The sequence below is a fragment of the Delphinapterus leucas genome, chromosome 1 (genome assembly GCF_059928025.1).
Source record: "Delphinapterus leucas isolate spDelLeu-1000000601 "Yukka" chromosome 1, BTC_Dleu_Yukka2, whole genome shotgun sequence".
NCBI classification, from domain to species: Eukaryota; Metazoa; Chordata; class Mammalia; order Artiodactyla; family Monodontidae; genus Delphinapterus; species Delphinapterus leucas.
In genome coordinates, this window is record NC_143129.1 from 30,233,117 (window position 1) to 30,248,517 (window position 15,401).

Genomic DNA, 15,401 nt, shown 5'->3' on the forward strand with positions numbered 1-15,401 from the left:
AAATGGTCTCTATAGCTAGGGACAAAGAAAAGTAGGACAAGCACAAGGAGAACCTGATAGAGGAGTGCCTCGCAAATAATTAGTGGCTAATTTTAGCCCATCAGCTTACCTATTTTTTCATTATTCAGTAAAACTGAGTTCCAAAGTCGTAAAATTTGACCCTGCAGAGGAGACCCCAAAATAACACTTAAGATCCAACTATGCTATCTCACGTAATGGACACTAAAAGCAGAGCCTCAGCAGCACCTCAAATGTTGAGTCATTACTTTCTTATTTCTTCTGTTTGTCATTCCTATGATCACCATTATTGTATTTCTCCAGAGCATTTTCTCTTCTAAAAATGGGATCTTAAAAAATGAATTCCAGGTGTAATGATGTTAAACACCATGGAGAGATGATTTCTTGTCTTTGTATGGCATACTCCCTTTAATTTATACTTCAGTCACAATAAATTGTTTTAATTATAATACTACACTGCTAACTCATTTAGTTTGTGGTCCACTCTGGCCTGGAAGCACTTTCTACTGCATGTGTGACTCTTTAGCCTTAAGCCTCTTTGAGTCTGTATTTCTGACTCCTCAAGATTTTAACATGCATTTGTCTCTGCTGAGGTCGAAAGCAAGTCTTGGTTTTCGGTACACAGATTTTCTGAATTTTCCGTGATGTTGCCTTCTATTCCTAGTGTTCAAGTTGATAGCATCCCCTCCCTGCAAGCGGGTGCCCTCTTCAAGTTTAGTGAATACTTTCAATATCTTTATCTAAGTTACTGATAAAGAACTAGCCCCTGAAGTTGTCCTTGAGTTGATAAGGAGCCACTGATAATCACTGTTTAGGAATTTTCAGTAGGCTAATAGTATCTCAGCCTCTGGCTTAGCAAATCATGTGACATAGGATCAACTGCCTTAGTCACATTCATATGGGGTCCTTCCCTCTAACCCGCCATCCACTCACCCACCACCATATATCCTGCCTCTGAAGCACAAAAGGAAATAACAACATTGGTTTGGCATAATCGTCTTTTAACCAACCCATGCCTTGGCATTAAAAATGTAAGGAAATAAGACCACTTTTTCTGCGTCATAGCCAAGGCACTCCGCAGCAAACCCAGTGTGGTTTCTGAGCAGCATTTAATAAGTGGAACAGGCTGGACCGCCTGATGCCTGAAAACACACACCAGATCAGATATTTATTAGTAAAAGTGGCAGGAATGATTCAAGATCTGAGGTCGCCAGGGTCTGAGAACAACCGATCAGGAGAGCAAGCAGCCACCCTGGATAAAATCTGACCTCCTTCCACAATCCCAGTCAACAGTCAGAACAGACGACAGAAGCAGCCAAAGGAAGCTCCCCAATATTTTTTTTTTTTAATCTAAAACAGAAATGCAGACAATCATCAAGCAAAGACAACTACATACTGTGTAACAGGAAAACATACGTTGGTCTGTGTTAAATTATAACTTAACCATGCACAGGCAGGCCCCATAGAAGTCGACTACTTTGCTTTAACTTGTCCTGGTAATTTACTTTTTGGATAAAATCCCTGCCGTTTTCATGCGACTCCCTGCAGAATTATTTTCGCTCGCTGGCACCACCTCCTTTTCAAGAAGTAAGCCTCATTCTTCTTCTCCATGTTCTAACTTGACCATAACATATGCAGACTTTGTTCAGGGTCAAATAACTGCTTTTTGCGTGCCAGGTTCTTTAACAGTGTCAGAACCATCGTTTCAGTTGTAACCAGCTAGACGGTAAGGACTCGTGTGTGTGTGTGTGTGTGTGTGTGTGTGTGTGTGTGTAATAGATTCTTTTCTTAATACAAGTATTCCTCATCTTGTGGCAAAAGGGAAAAGTCTGCCAGATTTTAGCATTAGGAAATAAATAAAGCAGGGAATTAAATCCCTAGTAATGGCCTGAAAACTCGTGATTTCAGGATTTTAAAATTCGTTTTTCATTATATTCAGTGGATTGAAATTGCTATGCTAAAATGTGACAGGGGATGGCAGGCATTTCTCCTCCTCCTGGCTGAAAGAGCTGCAGAGGGGCAGGTGCTCAGAACCACCTGGTTACAGCTGTGATGCCCCCACTGGCACCAGTGCAACTGCTTCTAGACCAGTTCCAGAGGTCCCAACCCTTAATCACTTGCTTCTTTTCCAATGACCTGACAAATGCCTGGGAACCAAGTCTCTAATTCAGAAGGCTCCCCAACTCCTAGACCCCCTTCTCTCTCCCTTATTCTCTCATATGGCTTCACCAGACCTCAGCCCCACTGGGTCAAAGGCCTAATGTCCTCCCTGCTCTGACTGACACCCTTCTATTTGACTCTGTGTTCTAAGCTATCTTCCCTTGACTCCGTCCCCTCCAGAACTTATCTCCCCAAAATAGGGTTCATGATACAGAATCTCACTTTATAACCAACTTAGCTGGTATGTCTACTTTTTCAAATTGAGCACCACATGCAATCTGGGATCTAAGTCACTTTTAATACCCACAGCTGATAAATGGTTACCCCTAGAGAGGGGGATTTTTTAAAATAGATTTTTTAAATTAATTAATTAATTTATTTATGGCTGTCTTGGGTCTTCGTTGCTGCGCGCAGGCTTTCCCTAGCTGCAGCAGGCAGGGGATACTCTTTTTTTTTTTTTTTTTTGCGGTATGCGGGCCTCTCACTGTTGTGGCCTCTCCCGTTGCGGAGCACAGGCTCCGGACGCGCAGGCTCAGCGGCCATGGCTCACGGGCCCAGGCGCTCAGCGGCATGTGGGATCTTCCCGGACCGGGACACAAACCCGTGTCCCCTGCATCGGCAGGCGGACTCTCAACCACTGCGCCACCAGGGAAGCCCCGGGGCTACTCTTTGTTGTGTTGCGCGGGCTTCTCATTGCGGTAGCTTCTCTTGTTGCGGAGCACGGGCTCTAAGCGTGCAGGCTCAGTAGTTGTGGCACACAGGGCTAGTTGCTCTGCGGCATGTGGGATCTTCCTGGACCAGGGCTCGAACCTGTGTCCCCTGCATTGGCAGGCGGATTCTTAACCACTGAGCCACCAGAGAAGCCCCAGAGAGGGGGAGTTTTAGTGCCACAGCAGAACCACTAAATTCCTCTGTGTCTCATGATGTATCTGTCCTTGAAGAATTCACTCATTGATTCATACATACATATATTCATGTATTTAATCACTTATTTAAAATGCATTTGTTAAACACCTGCCATGTGCCAAGCAAGGAAGAGATAAACAACATAAAATTGTTACCTTCAAGAAGCTCATAATCTAGTAGCCAGATGAATAAAGATAATTATGGCTCTAAAACAATAAGAAAAAATCAGTGAAAGTGAAATGCAAAGGGTCTTTTGAGAACTCTGAGAAGAGGTATCTTAACCAGCTAGGAGGGATTAGGGAAGACTTTTTGGACAAGTCTGGGGTATGATCCAATTTATTGCTTGCTGGGAGGTAAATGTAGAAGTAAGGCAGCAAGTGAAACCGAATTACATTTCATAAAATCAAACTATAGGCCCATAAAGCTTCAGCCAACATATAAAAAAATTTATATCATGTCTTTGACCAAATACATCCAATCTTTAGCAGGCAGTTTCCTGCTGTGAGCACAGTTAGATACGTACAAAGATGGTTTAGTCTGAGGTACTCATTAAGTCCTTGGACAATGTTTTGAGGATTCCAGGTCCACTTTCTCTGCCCCTGGCTCGTTAACAATTTTCATAATAGATCTTCAGAGGGACCAACATACAGGAAACGCCATTGTTTCTGAAAGATGACCTCTAAAAAAAGGTGAACACAGACTTAAAGAACGTTTGCATTTGATTCCGCTCACAGAATAGCAGCCAGAATCTTTCATATTTAAAAATGCCTTAAAAAGAATCAGCTGTCCATATGTATACAAGCTACAGTGCTGATCTACTTAGGCCTGCTGCTTCCTGCAAATAGAAAGAGAAGGAAATAAAACAGCTTCCAGTCAAAATGAGATCAACTCATCTGACCCACAAAAAAAAAAAAAAAAAAAAAATCCAATTACTTTACAATAAGACAATTACAGCAGTTCCCATGGAATAAGCTAGCTTGGGCTTTTAACTAATCCTGGATAAAGCTTGGAGGCCAACTTGATTTTAAATAGTGATCTAAACATTTACATGCTTATTTGAAGTTTGGCTCTCTTAAATTCATAAGAAAGGTCTCCATTATTTCTTAGTGAAAAATTCTTCTCATATTGATATTTTCCAAACTTTTGCCATTACCAAGCCCCCAGAAGACAGCAAGATTGTCTTATATTTTGTATACTTTGTATCCCCATGTGTAACAATTAGAAAATAGGAAGAATTTAATGAACGTTTATGAATAAATTAAAAAACTCAAATTTGGGAGTACTTCCCTGGAGGTCCAGTGGTTAAGACTCCACGCTTCCAATGCAGTGGCTGCGGGTTTAATCCCTGGTCAGGGAACTAAGATCCCACATGCTGCGCAGCATGGCCAAAAGATTGAAAAAAAAAAAATTTGGAGACAGGATGAATAGATAGGAAGGAAATAATACAATCTCTGTTCCCACAGTGGAGTGAATCCTGCACCCCTAGACTAGCTACAACCATCTTAACCCAGAACATAAGAACAAGTACTTATCCCTTTTCAGAATGTCAATATTTCAAATTATGCTTATTTGCTGGATAGGGTCTCTGTTTATGTTTTTCCCAATGTTATGCAGCTGTGTTTGTCTGCCCTTTGACATATTTGTCCATCCTGATGGAAAGCTTAGACAAAGTGGAAATGATGCCTATTTTAATGGCTTCATGGCACTTAAGTGGGTACTTAAAGATGCTATTCTGAATGGAGCCTTTGGGAGACCCTAATGAGTGACACCATTCTAAATGAACTGAAATGCCAAAAGAACAGCCTCTCTCTCTGGAAGAAGAATACTGAATGACATCACTGTGTTTTCAAAGCACAACACCATCATTTAGAAAACATTCCTCGTTACTTTGCAAGTCTCTCCCTCTGTGCCCCAGTGCCCATTTCCCTAAAGGGGCATGTCTGGATTGAGCAGAGGAAGGGAAGATAGAAATGAAGGAGCCACTGTTTTGTTGCTCCTTCCTTAGGCTGAGGTGCCCCACATACATATAAATGGCCAGCATATAAAAGGCACCCTTATCCATATTTCTACCCATCACCTCCAACAAACTTCCCGGCAGTGATACTCAGGCTGGGGCATCAGGAGAATTTCCAGTTCACTCAGGCTTCTGCCTTGATATAAACCAGCACCATAGAAAGATGTGATCACAGAGCTGGGGGCACTTGTTATATCCACAACATCCCCAGCTCCTCCCCCAGAGACTCTGATCCCCTGGGTCTGGGATAGGAGAGCGCAGGCTCAGTAGTTGTGGCGCACAGGCTTAGTTGCTCCACGGCATGTGGGATCTTCCCGGACCAGGGCTCGAACCCGTGTCCCCTGCATCGGCAGGCGGATTCTTAACCACTGCACCACCAGGGAAGCCCACCACTTAATTTTATAGATGATGAGATTGAGGATAGAAAGTTGCGATGACTTGGCCAAGGTCACACAGCAAATCTGGGTTTAAGCCTAGGTTAGGCCACAAGGAGCCGCTTTTCTTTTCTTCCTTTTTGTACTTCATCCCCAGGCTGATCTTCAGGAAGCACATGAAGCAGTGCTGGCACATGTCATCTGGTGGGTTTATTCCCACATGAGTGGCTGCATGAGACAGGCTACTTCCATGGGTAGTATCTGCCTCCAGGCTGTGCCTAATTAAAGGTTATAAAAACCAGTCTGCCAAGTGCAGAGGGATTTGCAGGAAACAGCAGAAAAAGGAGTAGAGAAACAATTAGATGAATGTTGAAAACAGAAAAAAAGGATTCTTTAACATATTTCAATGTCTATGTTATAATTCTTATTCTAACAAAATGAACTTTAAGCAGGAGAGGTTCTGTACATTTTCAAAGGCAATTATGTGTGTGTGTGTGTGTGTGTGTGTGTGGTACGTGGGTCTCTCACTGTTGCGGCCTCTCCCGTTGCGGAGCACAGGCTCCGGACGCGCAGGCTCAGCGGCCATGACTCACGGGCCCGGCCACTCCGCGCCATGTGGGATCTTCCCGGACCGGGGCACGAACCCGTGTCCCCTGCATCGGCAGGCGGACTCTCAACCACTGCGTCAAAGGCAATTTTTTCTGACAGCATTCTCAAACAATTTAAAGTGACTGCCTGTTTATTATTGAAGATCTGTATAATACAGCAAAAAATTCGAAACACGATTTAAAGAAGACCAACACTAGGCAAGGTCATAGAGACAGCAAGTGTGCTCCGACTTCCCCATGCTGCTCTGGTTACCCTTCTGATACCACAGTGGCAACTGCTCAGCCCCACTGTGGTTAATGCCCTCCTGCTCCCAGCCTCCCCATCTTCATCAGTTCAATACTCATTTTTCTGTATGTTTTCAGCCTCCTTACTCTCGTCTTCCTTTCTTTCCTGAGGGATGGCTCCAAACCCTACTTCAGGTTTCTACATTCCCCTTCCCTCCACTCTCAGATGCTTCCTCCTCTGTCTCTCTCGCCAGCTCTTCTCATCTGCCTGATCTAAAATGGGCCCCAACACATATATAAACAATGGAATACTACTCAGCCATAAAGAGAAACGAAACTGAGTTATTTGTAGTGAGGTGGATGGACCTAGAGTCTGTCATACAGAGTGAAGTAAGTCAGAAAGAGAAAAACAAATACCGTATGCTAACACATATATATGGAATCTAAGGGGAAAAAAAAAAAAAGGTCATGAAGAACATAGGAGCAAGACGAGAATAAAGACAGACCTACTAGAGAATGGACTTGACGATACGGGGGAAGGGTAAGCTGGGAGAAAGTGAGAGAGAGGCATGGACATATATACACTACCAAACGTAAAATAGATAGCTAGTGGGAAGCGGCCGCATGGCACAGGGAGATCAGCTCGGTGCTTTGTGACCGCCTGGAGGGGGGTGGGATAGGGAGGGTGGGATAGGGAGGGTGGGAGGGAGGGAGATGCAAGAGGGAAGAGATATGGGGACATATGTATATGTATAACTGATTCACTTTGTTATAAAGCAGAAACTAACACACCATTGTAAAGCAATTATACTCCAATAAAGATGTTAAAAAAATAAAAAATAAAATAAAATAAAATGGGCCCCAATACTGAGGTCCCTCTCCCCTTGACTCTGTATATTGTACATTTCCCTTGCGCGATTCATCCACTTTAAGGCTTCGGTTTCCACCTACAGACTCAAAGACTCCCAAATCTGGGTCTTAGCCCAGATAGCTCTCCCAAGCTCCAGACACATATTTCCAACCATCTGGACCCTCCACCTGGATGTCCTGCAGGCACCTGAAGCATACATAGCATGTTCAAATCAAACATGTTATCCTCCGGCCAATGCTGCTCTCACCTGCGTCTCTATCCTAGTGAATTGTGTCTCCAGCATTAGACACGCCTGAGTCATCTCAGATTCCTCCCTCACCCTCATCCAAATAAATCTACTCCACACATTCTGGTAGTCTCTCTCAGGAGTGTTTCTTGAGCACAGCCAAGCCACCTTTCCTAGTGTCACTGCCCTGGTCATCTTGGAAAAGAGCCTCTGAACTGGTTTCACTACCCCCGGCCTCTCCTTGCTCAGCTCCATCCTGCACTGTTTGCAGAGTTGCTGATTGTCTCTTTTGTGTGGTTCTCCTTTCCCGTAACGTAACGTTGGGAATTCTTAAAATGGCATAAATGGGGACTTCCCTGGTGGCACAGTGGTTAAGAATCCGCCTGTCAATGCAAGGGACACGGGTTCGAGCCCTGGTCTGGGAAGATCCCACATGCCATGGAGCAACTAAGCCCGTGCGCCACAACTACTGAGCCTGTGCTCTAGAGCCCGCGAGCTGCAATACTGAGCCCGCGTGCCACAACAACTGAAGCCCACGCACCTAGAGCCCGTGCTCCGCAACAAGAGAAGCCCCTGCTCGCCACAACTAGAGAAAGCCTGTGTGCAGCAACGAAGACCCAATGCAGCCAAAAAAAAATTTTTTTAAGAAAAAAATGGCATAAATGTTCCTTCAGCCTTCAGTTTTCCTTTTCGTTCTGACTGATCTCTCATCACTCCCCCAGAAATGCACCCCTTTGCCAAATGAATTTACAATTTCCCAAACACCCCAGGCTCACCAGTGATTTTGTGCTTTTACATACACTATTCTCTGAGCCTGGATTCCCCCCAACCCCGCTTCCTCTTTCATTGTCCTACTTGTCCATTGTATCTCAGTTTAAAAAGCACCTCCTCTGAAAAATTTCCTCCAGTACATTGTGCATGATGGCTTGTTCTGCCTTCCTGGATCCTGCACTGTTTTGTTTGAGTTTCAATTTCTCTGTTGATGCATTTGGAGTCTTTACTTAACTGTAGTTAAGGTGCTTACGGGCAGCGTTATGTTTTATCTACTTTGGCATCTTCCTCATGTAGCACATAGAGGTTGCTCAGTAAATGGTGGAGGAATGTGATACTGAAAGCAGGTATTTCTAATTAAAAACATTTTTTAACAGCTTTATTGAGATATAATTCACACATCATACAATTACCCTTGTAAAATATGCAATTCCATGGTTTTTAGTAAGTTCACAGGGTTGTGAAACAATCATAACAATCTAATTTTAGAACTTTTTTGTTCCCCCAGAAAGAAACCCCATACCCTTTAGCTATCACTTCCCCAACCCCCCAGTACCCTGACCCAGTCCTAGGCAACCACTTATCTACTTTCTTTCTATGTAGATTTGCCTAGCCTTGATGTTTCATATAAATGGAATCATACAATATATGGTCTTTTGTGACTGGTTCGTCACTTAGCAGAACCTTTTCGAGACTCACTAAGGTTGTAGCATGTACCACTATTCATTCCTTTTTACAGGCTGAGCAATAGTCCACTGTAAGGCTATACCACACTTTGTTTATCCATTCATTTGTTGATGGCCATTTGAGTTTTTTTCACTTTTTGGCTATTATGAATAACATTGTTTTTAACAGTCATGTACAGGTTTTTGTGTTTTCATTTCTCTTAAGTATATACTTAGGAGTGGAATTGCTGGGTCATCTATATTTAACTTTTTAAGAAACTGTCAAAATGTTTCCAAAGCGGTTGCACTATTTTATATGCCAACCAGCAATTAACGAGTGTTCCATTTTCTTCAGATCCTCACTGACTCTTGGTATTGTCCATCTTTTTTATTATAGCCATCCTGGTGGTTATGAGGTGATATCTCATTTTGCATTTCTCTAATAACTAATAATTTTTAGCACCTTTTCTTGTGCTTTGTTTTTTAGCCATTTAGCATATCCTCTTTGAAGAAATATCAATTCAACTCCTTTGCCCATTTCCAAATTAGGCTATTTGTCCTTTTATTGTTGAGATGTAAGTGTTCTTTATATATTCTAACCTAAGTTTCTTATCAATTATATGCTTTGCCAAAGTTTTCTCCCACTCTATGGGTTATCATTTTCACTTTCTTTTTATTGGAGTATAGTTGCCTTTTTCACTTTCTTAATGGCATCCTTTGAAGCACAAAAGTTTTTAATTTTGATCAAGTCCAATTTATATATTTTTTTCATTTGTCACTTATGTTTTGGTACCATATCTAAGAAGTTATTTCCTAACCCATAAAGATTTACCAGTATGTTTTCTTCTAAGAGTTGTATAGTGTTAGGTCTTACATTTATGTCTGTGATCCATTTTGAGTTAATTTTTGTAAATGGTTTAAAGCAGGGGTCCAACTTCATTTTTTTGCATGTGAATATCCAGTTGTCCCACCACCGTTAGTTAAAAAGACTATTCTTTTCCCATTGAATCATCCCAGCACTCTTGAAAATCAACTGCCCATAAATGTAAAGGTTTATTTGTGGACTCTCAATCTTATTCCATTGAGCTGTATGTCTATTCTCATGCCGAAATTTTAATCTTTAATTTAATTTGAAAGACGTCATCCCTGTCAATAATTACATCGGAGGCAATATAGTTTGAAGCTCAGAAGGACCCCTAAAATTACACTAAGCTCAAGATCCTGAGATAACACTTGCCCTAGAGGAAAGCACTGAGCTTTAGCTGCCGAAGGTCTATTCTTGGACTCTTTTTAGGAGAGGGAATCATGCATGGGTTAACATTCTTGGGAACTGGCTGTCCTGCTCAGCAGACTTCCTCTCTCCAGGTGGTCTCACTGAAAACGTCCATTCTTCTTTTGCTTCAAAACAAGCCCCAACCTGTCCCAATCTTACTCTCTCCCTTATCCCAAGACTCATATTTTGAGTTTCCCAGGATATTAGGTATAGTTTTTAGTAATGTGTAATTCATTTTTTCAGCATATATTTAATGAGCATCTGCTGTGTGCCCGACATAGTTCTTGACTCAGAGAATAACAGTAGTAAACAGAACTCATTACTCTCAAAGAACTTACATTTTAGAGGCACAGAGAAGCAAAATCAAGTAATCAAATAAATAAAGTAATTCCAGATAAATGCAATGAAGAAAATAGAGGTAAAGGCTTCCCTGGTGGCGCAGTGGTTGAGAATCTGCCTGCCAATGCAGGGGACACGGGTTCGAGCCCCGGTCTGGGAAGATCCCACATGCCGTGGAGCAACTAGGCCCGTGAGCCACAACTACTGAGCCTGCGCGTCTGGAGCCTGTGCTCTGCAACAAGAGAGGCCGCGACAGTGAGAGGCCCGCGCACCGCGATGAAGAGTGGCCCCCACTTGCCGCAACTAGAGAAAGCCCTCGCACAGAAACGAAGGCCCAACACAGCCAAAAATTAATTAATTAATTAAAAAAAAATAGAGGTAATAAGATTGCAAATGAAAGCGGGACCTTATTTAAATAGACTGGTCTAAGGGAGCTCCCCAAGGAGGTAGTATTTGAGCAGAGTCCTCAGTGTTGATAAGTGAGCTATGTGAAGATCTAAGAGGAAAGTAATCCAGTCAGAAGTAACAGCGAGTACAAGGGCTCCAGTAGGGTATGTGGAACAGTGAGAAAGCAAATGTGGCTGGAGCAGAGTCAACGAGCAAGAAAGGGGTAGAAGGTAGAGGTCAAAGAAGAAGCCGAAGGCAAGATCGTGCAGGTCTTCGTAGATTAAAATCAGGAGTTTAGATTTTATTTTCAATATGAGGGAAAATGCTTGGAGAGTTTTAGGAAGGGACTGATGTGATCTAATTTACACTTTAAAAAGATTACTCTACTAGAAGAAAACAGATGAAAATCTTTGTGACCTTGAGTTAGGCAAAGATTTCTTAGATACAACACACAAAAGCTTGATCCATGAAAGAAGATATTAAAAACTTGGGCTTCGTTAAAATTAAGGAGTTCTGCTCTCTGAGAAACACTGTTTAGTGGATTAAAAACAGGGCACAACTAGTCCAGTATGTAAGGAGCTTGGAAGTTGCTACTCCATGTTAACAAGTAGACAGCTGACAAACTGAAAAATCAACCACTCTTCTTAGATCCCTAAGAGCCGTGAGGTCACAAGGCAAGCTGCTACCCCAAAATTGAAGAAACAGGCAGGTAAATACAGAGAATCACAACTTGCCAGAGCAGAAACCCACAAGCAAAAACCTCCATGGGAACCAGTGCTGGGGTAGAGAAACCTGAACTGTAATTGACAAATTATTATAGGCTCAGTGTGAACAACTCTGAGAGATAAAAGCTCCAGGAAGACCCTATCATAGGGAGGCCTTCACATTTTTGTGAGTTTTGTGTCTAGGAACTCAACTGTGTGCTCAAGTGCATATCACAGAAAAATTCCCTTGTGCTTCTGGCCTGGGGACGAGAAAATGAACCATTTTGAAACACACCGGATCATTCTGTTCTTCTTAACAAGGTCTGTCCTCAGGAGAAACTATTTAACTAGAGCCTACCCTGTTAAGGTTTTATTAGAGCCTAACTGACCTTGGGGAAGGGAAATACTTAATTCCAGCCCACTCTAGCCATCCTGTCCCACCTAAGGCAGGGTTGCAGCAGAAAGGGTGGGGGGTGGAGTTCAGGAATGAATAAGCACTTGTGACGTTCACAGTCCAGAAGCATAGGTTCACTAAAAGCCTGAGACCTAATCATAGGACTATAGAACGCTTCCCCTCCCCCACACCTTACCACATTACTAAAGGCCTATTTAGAGTACTTCCTTTTACCTAGTACATCACGTCCAGCTATCAAGAAAAAAATTACAAGGCATAATAAGAGGCAAAAAACACAGTTTGGTGAGATAGAGCAAGTATCAGAACCAGACTCAGATACGGCAGGGATGTTGGAATTATTAGACCAGCAATTATAGCAACTATGATTAATATGCTAAGGAATCTAATGATAAATTTGACAGTCTATAAGAATAGATGGGCAAAGTAAGCAGAGAGATGGAAATTATATGAAAGAACCAAAAAGAAATGCTAGAGATTAAAATAAACACTGTAACAGAAAGGAAGAATGCCTTTGATGGGCTTATTAGTAGACTAGACACTGCTGAGGAAAAAAAGAAATCTCTGAATTTGAAGATATCTCAATAGAAAGCAGTGCTTAGTGGGAAATTTATACACTGAATGCATATAGTAGAACAGAAGAAAGATCTAAAATCATAATCTAAGCTTCCATGTTAGAAAATTAGAAAAACAAAGAGGAAATTAAATTCAAATTAAGCAGACCTCATGGATATTGAAAGGATAATAAAGGAATACTATGAACAACTCTATGCCCACAAGTTTTATAATCTAGATGAAATGGATCATTTCCTTGAAGGACACATCTGCCAAAACTCACACAAGAAGAAATAAACAGTCCAAGTAGACCTGTATCTTTCAAAGATCTTGAATCAATAATTAATAGCTTTCCAAAACAGAAAGTGCGAGACCCAGATGGATTCACTGGTGAATTCTGCTAAACATGTAAGGAAGAAATTATACCAATTCACTACAGTTTATTTCAGAAGAAAAAAGCAGAGGAAATACTTCCTAACTCATTCTATGAGGCCAGCATTTCCTGAATACCAAAAACAGATAAAAATTACAAGAAAAGAAAATTACAAACCATTATCTCTCATGAAATAGAGGCAAAACTCATCAACAAAATATTAACACATTGAATTCAACATTGCATAAAAAGAATGATATACCATGACCAAGTGTGATTTATCCTAGTTATGCAAAACTGGTTCAACATTTGAAAATCCATTAATGTAATCCATCACATCAACAGGCTAAAGAAGAAAAAACATGTGATCATATCAATAGATGCAGAAAAAATATTTGACAAAATCCAGCAACCATTCATGATAAAAACTCTCAGTAAACTTGAAATAGAGGGAAACTTCCCCAACTTGATAAAGCATATCTACAAAAAAAAACAAAATAAAAACAAAAAGACTTACAGATAACATCATACTTAATAATGAAAAGCTTGAGGCTTTTCCATTAAGATCAGGAACAAGGCAAAGATGTCCCCTCTCACCCCTCCTTTTCAACATTATACCATATGTGTTAGTTAATGCAATAGGACAAGAAAAGAAAATAAATGTGTACCAATTGGGAAGGAAGACATAAAACTATCTTCTTTTGCAGGTGACATGATTATGTACGTAAAAAATCCAAAAGAATTGACAAAAAACTCCTGGAACTAATAAGCAATTATAGCAAGGTTGTAGGATATAAGGTTAATACAGAACAGTTGATTGCTTTCCTAATATACCAGTCATGAACGAATGGAACTTGAAGTTAAAAACATAATATTATTTACATTAGCACCACCCCCCCAAATTAGATACTTAGGTATAAATCTAACAAACTATGTATAAGATCTATATAAAGAAAACTACAAAACTCTGATGAAAGGTATCAAAGAAAAACCAAATAAGCTGAGATACATCCCATGTTTATGGACAGAAAGGCCCAATATTGTCAAGATATCAGTTCTTCCCAACTTGCTTTATAGATTCAAAGCAATCCCAATCAAAATCACAGCAAGTTGTATGAATATCAACAAACTGACTCTAAAGTCTATATGGAAAGGCAAAACACCCAGAATAGCCAACACAATATTGAAGAAGGACAAAGTTGGGGGACTGACACTACCCAACTTTAAGACTTACTATAAAGCTGCAGTAATCAAGACAGTGTGGTATTGATGAAAGAATAGACAAATAGATCAATTGAACAAAATACAGAGCTCAGAAGTAGACCCACATAAATATAGTCAACTGATCTTTGACAAGGGAGCAAAAGAAATGCAATGGAGAATAATCTTTTCAACAAATGATGCTGGAACAACTGGCCATCCACTTGCAAAAAATAAATCTGGACACAGACCTTACACCCTTTACAAAAATAACTTTAAAAGGATCACAGACCTAAATGTAAAATGCAAAACCATAAAACTCCTAGAAGACAACATAGGAGAAAACCTAGCCTTGGATATGGCAATGACTTTTAACATACAACGCCAAAGGCATGATCTATGAAAGAAAAAATTGATAAGCTGGGCTTCATCAACATTAAGAAACTTCTGCTCTGCAAAGACAATGTCAAAAGAATGAGAAGACAAGCCACACACTGGGAGAAAATACTTGCAAAAGGCACATCTGATAAAAGACTGTTATTCAAAATATACAAAGAACTCTTAAAACTTAACAATAAGAAAACAAACAACTCAAAAAATAGTCCAAAGACCTTAACAGATAACTCACCAAAGAATATAACAGATGGCAAGTAAGCACATGAAAAGATGTTTTGCGTCACATGTCATCAGGGAAATGCAAGTGAAAACAACAACGCCATACCACTACACACCTGTTAGAGTAGCCAAATCTAGAACACTGAAAACACCAAATGCTGGTGAGGATGTGGGGCAAAAGGAACTCTCATTCATTGCTGGTGGGAATGCAAAATGGTACAGCCACTTTGGAAGACAGTTTGACAGTTTCTTACAAACTTATGGGCACACAAAAACCTGCACGTGGATGTTTATAGTAGTTGTATTCAAATTGTCAAAGTTTGGAAGCAACCAAGATGTCCTTCAGTGAGCGAATGGATAAACAGTGGTAAATTCATTCAATGCATTATTATTCAGCACTAAAAAGAAATGAGCTATCAAGCCATGAATAGACATGAGAGAATCTTAAATATGTATTACAAAGTAAAAGAAGCCAATTAGAAAAGGCTATATCTTGTATGATTCCAACTACATGACAATTCTAGAAAAGGCAAATGGAGACAGTAAAAAGATCAGTGGTGGCCCAGGGTTAGGGGAGAGGAATGACTAGGCAGAGCACTATTTTTAGCACTATTCTATATGATACTATAAAGATGGATACATGTCATTACACATTTGTCCAAACCCATAGAATGTAAAACACTGAGTGTACCCTAATGTAAACTA